This window comes from Macaca nemestrina, chromosome 4 (assembly GCF_043159975.1).
Source record: "Macaca nemestrina isolate mMacNem1 chromosome 4, mMacNem.hap1, whole genome shotgun sequence".
Classification (NCBI taxonomy): domain Eukaryota; kingdom Metazoa; phylum Chordata; class Mammalia; order Primates; family Cercopithecidae; genus Macaca; species Macaca nemestrina.
This window is the reverse complement of record NC_092128.1, coordinates 92,381,201-92,394,049: the sequence shown is the minus strand read 5'-3', so window position 1 is coordinate 92,394,049 and position 12,849 is coordinate 92,381,201. Positions and strand designations below refer to the sequence as shown.

The 12,849-nt window shown below is 34.6% G+C and overlaps 1 protein-coding gene across 1 annotated transcript in view; it reads right to left on the bottom strand.

Annotated features, from left to right (window-relative positions):
- Window positions 1-12,849, bottom strand: part of LOC105475674 (dynein axonemal heavy chain 11) — a 373,683-nt gene that overhangs the window by 242,853 nt on the left and 117,981 nt on the right. The gene's annotated exons all lie outside the window — the stretch shown is intronic.

Below are 12,849 nucleotides of genomic sequence, written 5' to 3'. Positions count from 1 at the left end.
AGAAGAAGAAAGGAAATAATCAAAATAAGGGCAGAAATAAGTGAAATATAAAACAAACTATAGAGAAAACCAATAATGTCAAAGGTTAGTTCTTTGAAAACAGAAATAAAATTGATAAACACCTAGAAAACTCAATCAAGAAAAAAAGGAGAAAAAAATTACCAACCCCAGAAATGAAAGTAGGACATCTGGGCAGACCTTCCAGATGTTCTGAGGATAATACTGAAATAGCATGACCAACTTACATCAATAAATTGAAAAGTATAGACCAAGAGTGGCCCCTTTTCTGTAAAGGACCAGATAGTAAATCTTTTTGGATTTGTAGGCCATGCAGTCTCTGTCACAGCCACTCCACTCTGACATCATGATGTGAAAATAGCCACAGACAATAGACACTGGGCCAGATTTGGCCAGAGGTCTGTAATTTGCCACATGCTGAATTACTTAAAATGGGCAAATATCTTGAAAAATACAAACTTCCAAAACTGACACAAGAAAAGAAGAAGCCCCAAAAAAAACTAAACAGCTGCATATGTATAAAAGAAATCAATTTATAATAAAAAATGTTCTACAAACAAAACTTCAGGCCCAGATGCATCACAAGTGATGTCTATCATAAACTCTTTCACAAAACAGACATAAATGGATCACTTTCCAACTCCTTCTAAGAGTATACCCTGATTTCAAAATCTGGAAAAGATATCATAGAAAAAGAAAATTACAGACAAATGTCCCTGATAAACATAAATGTAGAATTTGTTAACAAAATAATAGCAAATAGAATCCAGCCAAAGATACACACACACACACACACACACACACACACACACACACACACACCCCTACACACTTAAAGGATAATTCATAACCAAGTGTTTATTATTCAGGAACGCAAAGTTGGCTTCACTTTCGAAAATTCACCACAATAACAGAATGGCATGGTCATCTTGTGAGATTTGAGAAAGCTCAATGCTGATTTAAGATGCAAACTCTCTGCATGTGGTAATGGAAAGGACTTTCCTCTATCTGATAATGGGCATCTCCAAGAAACATTCAATTAACATCATATTTACTGGAGAAACATTATTCTTCCCAAAGAATGTAAATGGACAAGGATGTCTCACTACCTCTATTTAACATTGTGCTGGAGGCCCAGTCAATTCAATAACTCAAAAAAAGGAAATAAAAAACAAAAGGAAAAAGAATGGAAGAGAAGAAAACTGTCATTACTTATAGATGATGTATTTCTGTACATAGGAAGCCCTGTAGAGTATACATATATATATATTTAAAAACTACTAAATGTAGTAAGTAAATTTAGCAAAGCCCCAAGATATAAGGTGAATATTTAAAAATCAATAAATTTCTATATACCAGCCAAAAACATTGGGAAATAAAATTTAAAAATTAGTATGTAAAATAGAATAAAAAACATATCAGCTACCTAAAAATAAATCTAATGAGAAATGTGCAAGACTTCTACATTGAAAACTACAGAAAACATTGTTGAGAGAAGGTAGAAAAAACTTATATAAAGAGATATACCATGTTCTTGGGTTACAAGAACCATAATTATTGAGATGTTCATTCTTCCAAAATTTATATTTAGAGCCTGCCCCAGTCACAATTTAATTAGGCTAAAAATTAATTTGATTTGTAAAAATAAACAATGTGATTGTAAAATTTATATAGAAAAGAACCTCAAACAGTCAAAACAATCTTGGGGAAAATAATGAACAAAGTTGAAGGATATATATAAAATGACTTTAAGGATTACTATAAAGCTATGGTAATTAAGAAAGGTGGATTTGGCATGAAGGCAGAAAAACAGATCAATGGAACAAGAGAATCTGAAAATAGTCCCACATAAATATATAGTCAGTTGACTGTTGACCAAGGTGTCACATTAACTCAATAGAAAAAGGAAAGAGGTAAGGATTGTAGACCTAATGGGAAAAACCCAGAACCATGAAGCACCTTGAAAGAAACAGAAGTATATTTTCATGACTTTTGGACAGGCAGTAACATCTCTCTCTCTCTCTCTCTCTCTCTCCCCCCCACCCCCACCGACACACACACACACACACACACACACACACACACACAACACACAGAAAGAAAAAAAATGTTTAAAAAGACACAAAAAGCACTAGCCATGAAAAAAAAAAATTTGATACACTACACTGCATCAAAATTATACCTTTCTGATAAAATATGCCATTAAGAAAATTAGTCCATTTTGTAACAGAAAACTTGTATCCCAAATAAATAAAGAAATCCTACAATCAACAATTAAAAAAGACCAGGCACAGTGGCTCACACCTTTAATTCCAACACTTTGGGAGGCTGAGGCAGGAGGATCACTTGAGGTCAGGAGCTCTAGAGAGCCTGGGAAACATAGCAAGACCTGCAAAAAGAATTTTTAAAATGTTTAACTGAATATGGTGGTGCTTGCCTCTAGTCCTAGCTACAAAAGAGGCTAAGGCAGGAGAATCGTTTGAGCCCAGGAGTTTGAGGCTGCAGACTATGCCACTGCACTCCAGCCTGGTTGACAGAGTGAGACCCTGTCTTAAAAATATATCAGGCAAATCATCCAATTACTTGAACAAGGAGCAAAAGATCAAAAGATCTTAATAGATGCTTCACAATAGAGGATGTATGAATGCCCCCATGAGAAGTTGCTCAACATCTTTAGACATTAGAAAAATGCCAATTAAAATCACAATGATATACTATTTTATACCCACTGGAATGGTTGCAATTATAAAGACTGACAATATGAATATGGGCAAATATGTAAAGCAGCTGAAATTCTGTTACATTGTTCATAGGAATATAACAATAGAGAACTGTTTGGCTGTTTCTTAAATGGTTAAATGTATACTTTCTCTGTGATCCAGCAATTTCACTTTTAGGTTTCTACCCAGGAGATATGAAAATGTATGTTCACAAAAAGACTTTATCCAATAATGTTTAAAGCAGCCTTAGAAACAATAACCTCAAACTGGAAACCCAAACATCAAGTAACAGGATGGGTAGAAAAATTGTGGTACATGTATACAATGTAATATTAGTAAGCAATAAAAAATAATGAACAGCAAATACATGCAACAACAGACATGAATCTCAAAAATATGTTCATTGAAAAATGTGAAGGGTCTGAAATTTTATCCTACTTGCAGGCTAACAAGTCATGGATGCTGGCAGAAGACATGAGACTCCTGGGTCAGAGATAAAGGACAGTTTATTACAGCAATATCACGAACAATAGTAGAACATTAGCATTTGCACTATCTCTGAGTACAGATTTTCAAAGGATATTCAAAGAGGGCTAGCACATGCAGTGAGCTGTGTTACAAGAGAAACGTTCTGGATTTAGGGAGTGCAAATCTTTTATAAAAGACAGCATGTCTGACATTTGCCCCAGGAAGAGATATTATTTTTATTATACGAAATAACAAGTCAAAATGCCCTTTGCTCTGGAGAGAGATACTGTCTCTATTTTCAAGAATGTTCACTATAAAAATATATCTGGAACAAAGGGCAGTCATTACCTCTGTTCATAAGATGTATACAAATGTAAGACCCATAAGGACTATCTCCCAATATTAAGTAAAAAATCCACACAAAAAAGAAGATATGCTAACTTAGGAGATTTGCCGAAAAAAACTTTCCTTTGTATTTTATCATTGTGTGGTTTTTGTATTAAGTATATTAGAACTTTATAGAAGGAGTGGAAAATCCTTACATCTCTGTTTACATTCCAGAACAGTTGACGTAACATGGTGTTTATCTTTCCCATGATAAAATCACTGAAAAAGGGTCCTTTTTAGGAAGGAGTGCCCATCTTTGACTACCATGACTACCATTTCAATTCTTCCATTGTCAATGATCTGCTTGAGTTTTCTAAATTATTTTGATTCAATTCTAGAAAAAGTATTCATAGAAAAACATCCATTTATTTTAGATTTTGACTTAATTACCAAAAAAAAAAAAAAAAAAAATCACATACTTACACAGTCATTTTAAAATCTGTTACTTATAGGGATGTTTTTTCCCTATCCCTTTATTGTATTTTTTTTTAATTTCTTCTCCGAACTGCAAAAATTTCTTGGCATTATTGGTCTGTTCAAAGAACCAACTCTCATGTTAATGGATCATATTGAAATCAAACGGCATGTATGGGTGACAAATCCTTTTTTCTCTTACCTCCATCTCTCATTGTGGGGATTTTCAGTTACTTCAGGATTTGTTCTGCTTCTTTCTCTAAAGCAAAGGTGGTAAACTATAGGCCATGAACCAAATTTGGCCCACCACCTGTTTACGCAAATACCATTTTATTAGAACCCAGCTATACCTATTCACTTACAAATTACCAATTGCTTCTTTGCAACCACCACAATAGAGATGCATGCATGCAGAAGACACTATGTGGCCTACAAAGACAAAAATAATTACTATCTGATTCTGCCCAGAAAAAGTAGGCCAACTCCTGCTCTTCAGTCGAGACATATTCATGACAGAAGCCCTCTATAAATGGCTCACTTTGCTTGCAAAGCATTTCTCAGGGCTTTGTACTGGGGACAAACACTTCTACTAATAGCCTCTTGGGATATACAGGGGAGAGAAGCGGCTCCAGTTGTCCATTTCTTCTAGATTTAATCCTTATCACTAACCATAAATTCCACGTTTCTTATATTTGTTTAAGGTGAGTTCATAATTTATCTGAAATTTTCCTGGGTGGAAATTGGCTTTCCATTGCAATAGCTTCCTCTTTTTATAGGTTTGGACTGATTTTCTCTGTTCTTAGTCAGCTATCAAATCAATTTCATATGTTCCTGGCATTCCTCAAATCATATATTCCTGTATTTCTAGGAACAATATGATTTTTTTTCATATATCTTACCCGTCATTCAATGTAATATTTGATGAGAGGGGAGGTAGGGAGTATGTGCTCTACTCATGATCTTGTGAGTTACTGCTGGATTATAAAGCATAAAGATATCAGATCATGTTGTTATATAAAGGTCAAAAAAAAAAAATACTTGTGTCCAGTATACACTTCGTAGCTCCAGGCTTGACAGGCCTCTCTATTCAGTAATAGGGCTGAAACAAGATAAGAATGCTAGCAATATTGTATCCAAATTTTTTAAAAGAATTTCTTAGCAACTAAAAGTGAGGCCAAAAATTGGCTTTCAGCAGCAAAATGAGGGTCTCTTTCTTATATGTATACTGGTATTTCTGAGTTTTGTTGAGAGGGAGAGGATGGTTAATGAGAAAAGTTGTATATTATTTATCATGAGTTCTTAGCAAAAGTCTCTGGGTAATGTCCCTGCACACTACAGATATTAATTTTTTCAAGTTTAAAACACTTCTATCTCTCTTTTGATGATTTTCACACAGCTCAACAATAAAAGTGGAGTAGAGAAACTTTCTTACCATATCCCAAGCCTCCAAAACAAAACACTTTCACCAAGGAACCTTCAAATCTGAGAAATTAAATTGATCATACTTGCCACTTTTTTCAAAGACTCTGACAAGGCAGTGTGTGTGTGTGTATATATATATATGATCGATATATATTCAAAATGCAGTATTTTTGCTTTTAATCGCAATACTAATATGCAATCACCATAGATCCAGGGGGAAATAGAGTTTAAAATTATTACCTTGGTTTATTTATCTCACTACAATTTGGGATAACCAAGGAAAGGAATTACTTATCATCATCAATTATATACAACTCTGATACAAGTTTTAAAATTAAGTTATTTTAAATGACTAAAGCTCATTAAACAAACTGCTTGCAGTATTAGTAAGAATAATTTTAATTAAAAGTACACTCCAGCAGATGGTTACATTCATTTTGAAAGGAAGAAAACGGAAAAGGTTTCAACTTAGATGCAAACATTTCTCATGACCCAAACCACAGCTTTAGTAGAATTCAAATGTTAGCTTCTGTAATATACATGTTAGTGCCAGTCACAAAACTGAAACACTGTAGTAAAGGCATCTGTTTGTCTGGTCTGTCAAACACTTCAATTCATGCGAGAAGTGTTTTATAATTACGTGGATAAATGCTTTCTTCACAAATCATCCCCTTTCTCTACTTCTCATCCAACATGAAAAAAGAAGCACTGTATAACTTTTGAACAAAGTAGAAAACTTTTAAAAGATGTTAAGAGACAAACACTAAATTCCATGAGTTAGTTGAACAAGCCAAAGCTACTGGGATATGAATACCTTTATAAGAATGAGAAGAAAAAGAACCAGTCCAATGTTGCTGACAGGGGAAGGAGTGGACACTTCTTATACACTGATATTGGGAAAGTAAATTTGGCACTATCTTGCAAAGGCTTTGATCTAGCAATTTGACATCTAGAAATTTATCCTGAATAAATAAAAATGCATGTGACATGTCTATACAAGGCTCTTCCTTGCAGTATTATTAACGATAACCAAAAATGAAAAAGCAACCCAACTAGCCAGTATTATCAACAATAATAATAATCATAATAATAGGTGGTATTGCAATATATTAGATTAAATGAACATGGACAATTTGTTAACACAGAAATATTAAATAAAACAGAACATACCTAAATATAAAGTACATAGCCAAACATGAGAAAGGTGGAAAGGGAGAGGAGAGAGAAAAAGGGGGAGTGGTCAATAGTGGAGTGAGAGAGAGAGAGTGAGAGGGAGTGAGAGGGAGGGAGGGAGGGGAAGACAGAGTGAGTGAGTGAGAGAGTGAGTGAGTGAGTGAGTGAGTGAGTGAATGAGAGAGAGAGAGAGAGAGAAAGGAGATTGATCCCTTCCTGACAACAGGAACGGGCCTCAAAGTGAAGAGGTATGATGAGGTTGATAAGTGAATGCCATGGCAGCTCAAAGAATTTGTATAGAGAGCCAAACATCCGAAGCTGAGGTTTAAACTGCCACATGGGAACAGAAATGTTCCCATTTCAGTTGTGCCTCTCATACTCCCTCGAGCAATGCAGAAAGTTGGAACTGAGACGTTGAACATAAAGTTGAGATACTGAAAGTGTTACAATTCTAGAAAAACTCTACCTGTCAGCTCAAGAAGCAACATGAAAGCTGGAAGTATCTGGAGGCTTTGGACCAGAAAAAATCTCTTAAAAGAAATCAAAATCTCACATTTATACCATGTGAAGCTGTGGCATCCAAATTAACCCTGCTAATGTGATCAGAAAATCCTAAACTGAGTAACTGCAAAATTAATCTACAACCGGCCAAGGCAGTGGCTCACGCCTGTAATCCCAGCACTTTGAGAGACTGGGGTGGGAGGACAGCTTGAGGTCTGGGGTTTAAAACCAGCCTGGTCAACATAGTTAGACCATCTCTCTACAAGAAAAAAACAAAAATTAGCTAGGTGTGGTAGTATGCACCTGTGGTCCTAGCTATTCAGGAACATGAGCTAGGAGGTGGGAGGTTAGCTTGAGCTCCGCAGTTTGAGGCTGCAGTGAACCATGATCACTCCACTGAACTCCAGCCCAGGAAAAAGAGCAAGACTGTCTCAATCATAATCTCAATCTCAATCGTAATCCTAACCAATCATCATCATCCAGAACTTACGAGATCTATAGAGACCTGAAAGAATTGCGGGGCCGGGGGAGGGGAGATACACTGTAAGGATATTTGCTCAATTTAGGGAAGAAAATTCCTACAGAAAAAAACAAACAAACATAAAGATAACCTTTAAAAATGAACATTAAAAAACAATCAAATTTAACAGGAGATCCAGCCCCAGAACTAGAGCTAGTAGAACAATCTAAGTAAAACTATTAAACATCTTTTTAAAATAATTAATGAGATTAAAGAATAGAAACCACAATGACAAGATAGGTCATCATAAAATTGATTTTTAAAGAAGCAAAACAAAAAACAAAAAAAACAAACAAACATAAAAACCAACTTTGGGAAACTGAGATATAATAACTGAACTTAAACTGAAGAATTGGGTATGTAAATTGAAGTGTTTGAAAAGGGAATCCTTGTACACTGTTGGTGGGAATGTAAGTTAGTGTAGCCATTATGAAAAATAGCATAAAGTTTCCTCAAAAAATTAAAAATAGAATTACCATATGATCCAGCAATCTGACTAATAAAGACACATACCAGAGAACTGAAATCAATATGTTGAAGAGATGTCTGTACCTCTTCAGCATTATTCAGAATAACCAAGCTATGGAATCAACCTAGGTGTCCATCAATGGATGAATAAAGAAAATACGGTAAATATGCACAATGAAATATTATTCCACCTTTTTAAAAAAAAGGAAATCCTGTCATTTTGTGACAACCAGGAGGACATTATGTCAATTGAAATAAGCCAGGCATAGAAAAACAAATACTGTATGATCTCACTTTTATGTGGAATATAAAAATGCCAAACTCCATAAATAGACATTTTTCAAAAGAAGATATACAAAAACCAAAGGACACACGAAAAAATGCTCAACATCCCTAATCATCAGGGAAACGCAAATTGAAACCACAATGAGATATTATAACAGACAGAATGGCTATTAAAAAGACCAACAATGACAACAACACAGATGTTGGTTAGGATGCAGAAAAAAGGGAACTCTTATACACTCTTGGTGAGAACATAAATCAGTACAAGCCCTGTGGAAAACAGTACAGAGATATCTCAAAGAACTAATAATAGAACTAGCATTTGACCCAGCAAATCCATTACCAAGTATCTACTGAATGGAAGATAAGTCATTGCATCAAAAAGATATCTGCACTCCTACGTTTATTGTAACACTATTTACAATAGCAAAGTTATGGAATCAACCTAAGTGGCCATCGATGGATGAATGGAAAAAGAAAATGTGACATATATACACAATGGACTACTACTCCATCATAAAAAAGAATAAAATCACGTCTTTTGTAGCAACATGGATGGAACTAGAGGTCATTATCTTCAATGAAACAAGTGAGACATAGACAAATATCACATGTTCTCACTTATAAGTGGGAGCTAAACGATGTGTACACGTGGATATTGAGTGTGGAATGATAGATAATGGAGACTGGGAATCGTTAGGGGGTGGTAAGGAGTGGATGATGAGAGATTAAAGGACACAGTATACATTGTTCAGATGAAAGATACCCTAAAAGCCTTAAATTCACCATTACAAATTCAATGCAGGTAGCAAGATTGCACTTGTACTTCATACATTTATGCCAATAAAATTTTTAAAAATTTTAAATGAGAAAGTCCAATTTATATAAACAGCAAAATAGTGGTTACCAGAGGCTGAGGGGTAGAAGGTCTGGGGAGAGATTAGTCAAAGGACACAAAATTTCAGATGGGAGGAGTAAGTTCAAGAGGTCTACTGTATATCACGATTACCTCAGTTAGTAACAAAATAACATATTTTTGAAAAGTGCTAAGAAAGTACCTTTAAACATACCACACAAAAAAGTATGTGAGGTAATGCATATGTTAAATACCCTGATTTAGGCATTCCATGATACATACAGATATCAAAACATTATGTGTACCCATAAATATACATGGTGTTTACCTTTCAATTAAAATGTAAAATTTTAAATAATGAAATATTTAGGGGTAAAGATTATGGTATCTGTAACTTCCTTTGAAATGATTCACAGATACAAAATGAATTGATGGATGGTTATAGGGTTTGATAAATGACATGTGATAAAGAAAATAAAACAAGATAGTAATTATAGAATCTAATTATAGAATCTACATGTTACAAAATTCTTTCAGCTTTTCTGTATGTTTGAAAACTTTTATTACAAATTACTAAGAAAAATCTATTAAATGAGTTGTGTATCACACTGGACACCATCGTCATTATTATCATAGCATTAACAACAGCAGCAATAGCCAGTCCTTATATAGCACATCAACACTATTTAAAAATAGTATTTGGCTGGGCACGGTGGCTCACATCTATAATCCCAGCACTTTGGGAGGCTGAGGCAGGTGGATCATCTGAGGTCAGGAGTTCGAGACCAGCCTGGCAAACACAGTGAAACCCTGTCTCTACTAAAAATACAAAACTTAGCTGAGCATAGTGGCAGGTGCCTGTAATCTCAGCTACTCAGGAGGTTGAGGCAGGAGAATTGCTTGAACCTGGGACGCTGAAGTTGTAGCGAGTCGAGATTACACCATTGGACTCCAAACTGGGCAACAAGAGTGAGTGAAAATCTGTCTCAAAAAAAAAAATTATTTTCCATATACTAACTAAGTAATCCTTCTAATGATCCTATGATGCAAGTACTGTCATTGTCCGTGTTTTGCAGATGATGAAACTAAGGCACAGAGCAGTTAAATAGCTTGTCCATAGTCACACAGCTAATAAATAGTAGAAGCTGAGATTTGAGCCTACTTAATCTGGCCCTGGATTCCTCTTTCTTCTTGATCATATGCTACAAGGAAAAAAAGTTTTATCAGAACCACAAAAAGAAAGAAATCTTAAAATTATCCCAAAACAAGACAGACAGCTCATAGTGGAAAAATACTTTGAATGACATAAGATTTTACAATAACAACAATAAAAGCCATAAGATAAATGGAAAAATATTTTTAAGGTATTAAAAAAATTATCAACTTAGAATTATATACCCAGCTACATTATTAAAAAGGACGTCAAAATAAAGACAAGGAACCAGAAATTTTCCTGTAACAATTCATCACTACACAAACTGCTAAAATATATTCTATAGAAAGAAGAGAGCTGAATTCGCAAATAGGGAATCAGGTGAAAAATAAATAGAAAGTGAGCAAAGTCATTGGTAAATATGTTGGTGAATCTAATTAAGATCTGAAATAATACCACTCCCACCCTAATTAATGGATAAATTTTTAAAAATAAGGTTTAAATGACTGCATGTAAGATGGGGATGGAGAAGAGAGTAAATGATCCTAAGATTCTTGAGGAGAGACGTAAGATCTATTAACAATTAATTAGAATGTAAGTGTCTGAGTGGAGGAACATCACTGCTAGAACCACAGAACCTAGAACAGTGCCTGATAAGAAGTTAGAGAACCAGAGTAGGCCGGGCGCGGTGGCTCACGCCTGTAATCCCAGCACTTTGGGAGGCCGAGACGGGCGGATCACGAGGTCAGGAGATCGAGACCATCCTGGCTAACACGGTGAAACCCCGTCTCTACTAAAAAATACAAAAAACTAGCCGGGCGAGGTGGCGGGCGCCTATAGTCCCAGCTACTCGGGAGGCTGAGGCAGGAGAATGGCGTGAACCCGGGAGGCGGAGCTTGCAGTGAGCTGAGATCCGGCCACCGCACTCCAGCCTGGGTGACAGAGCGAGACTCCGTCTCAAAAAAAAAAAAAAAAAAAAAAAAAAAAAGAGAACCAGAGTAAACCGAAAGAAAGGAGAAGAAAGAAAATGAATTCTGGTATACCTATATAAAGAAATAATATTCAGTCACTTTTAGTGTGGATCGATGTATATTTATGACAAGAAAAAATGTAGATAATATATTGAGTGAAAATATACAGTAATCAAATAAATGTATGGAATGTAAAAGAATTTTTAAAAATGTATATCTATAGACACAGATACATAGCTACATAAATAACTACACTAATATATAAATAGCTAGAGATTTACACATGCTTATACCTATAAATAGGGATGTCTATACATACATAGGGAAATACAGATAAAGATAAACAGTAGAGAAAAAACTTTTGATGTTTGCATGCCAAAATGTTAATAATTTTTCTCCTGAAAATGAATTTATGGATGTTGTTTAAATGTTATGTCCCTTCTTTTCATTTTCTGTGACTATTTTTGCTTTATCATCTTTAACAGCAAACAATAACAAAGAAACCATAAAATAAAAATAAAGCTGACATAAATAATACCCATAAAACATCATTTAACCTTATAAGCAATAAAATAGCAACAAAAAAAGACAAGTTGGAGATAAGAGTTAAGAGAAAAATAACAGAGTAAAATAAGTAGGAATATGCTTATAGAAAGATTTAAGTTTGAGCAATGATTGATAATAGCTGAAATTTAAAAGAGGATATTATTTTAACCAAGTATTTTTAAATGTCCTTAAATGCATAATGTAAATGGTCATAATAAAAGCATAAATATCAATAAATTAACCAGAGGCTATTTTATAAGAAAGGCATAATAGAATTGCATTTAATTATCTCAGTTATTTATGTCCATGAAAAAAAAATTTAACTACTCAGCTTCAGCAACCAAGTGGCAGTTACTAGAATTGCAAAGATGGCACCCTAGGAAGAAACCAGCCACTTCTTTAAATTGAATCCTGTAACTTCAAGTCTATTAAACAGAAACCATTACCTTATCTTCCTAAGAGTGTAAAATCAAGAATTTCTTTTTCTCCAAAAGTAAGTGGTACAAAAACTTCTTTAGTATTATAAATAAGCTGGGTGGTCACTATGCAAGATTGAAAGAGCAAAATTAAAAGGAATAATCTACACTTGAATCTTCAAATGTGTTAACAATACAAGGATCACTCGCTATCTAAATCCATTTGATTCTTAAGGTATTGAAGTAAAAGTACTGCTAAGGCAGAAAAGGGGTGATGAGGAACATTGGGAAGCATTTTAACTCAGTACCAGGAAGAGGGTGCAATCCTACCAGGTTTACTTATAAACTGTGCAACATTGGGAAAGCCACTTCATATTTCTGGATTCAGATTTTATCCACTGATAACCAGAAGAGTAGACGAACTAATACTTAAACTCCTTTTCAAGCCTAATATACTCTGATTCTATAAGCTCAAAGAAAGACTACATCTCTGAACTGTTATCTAGCTCACAGCACATAGTAAGATGAAAG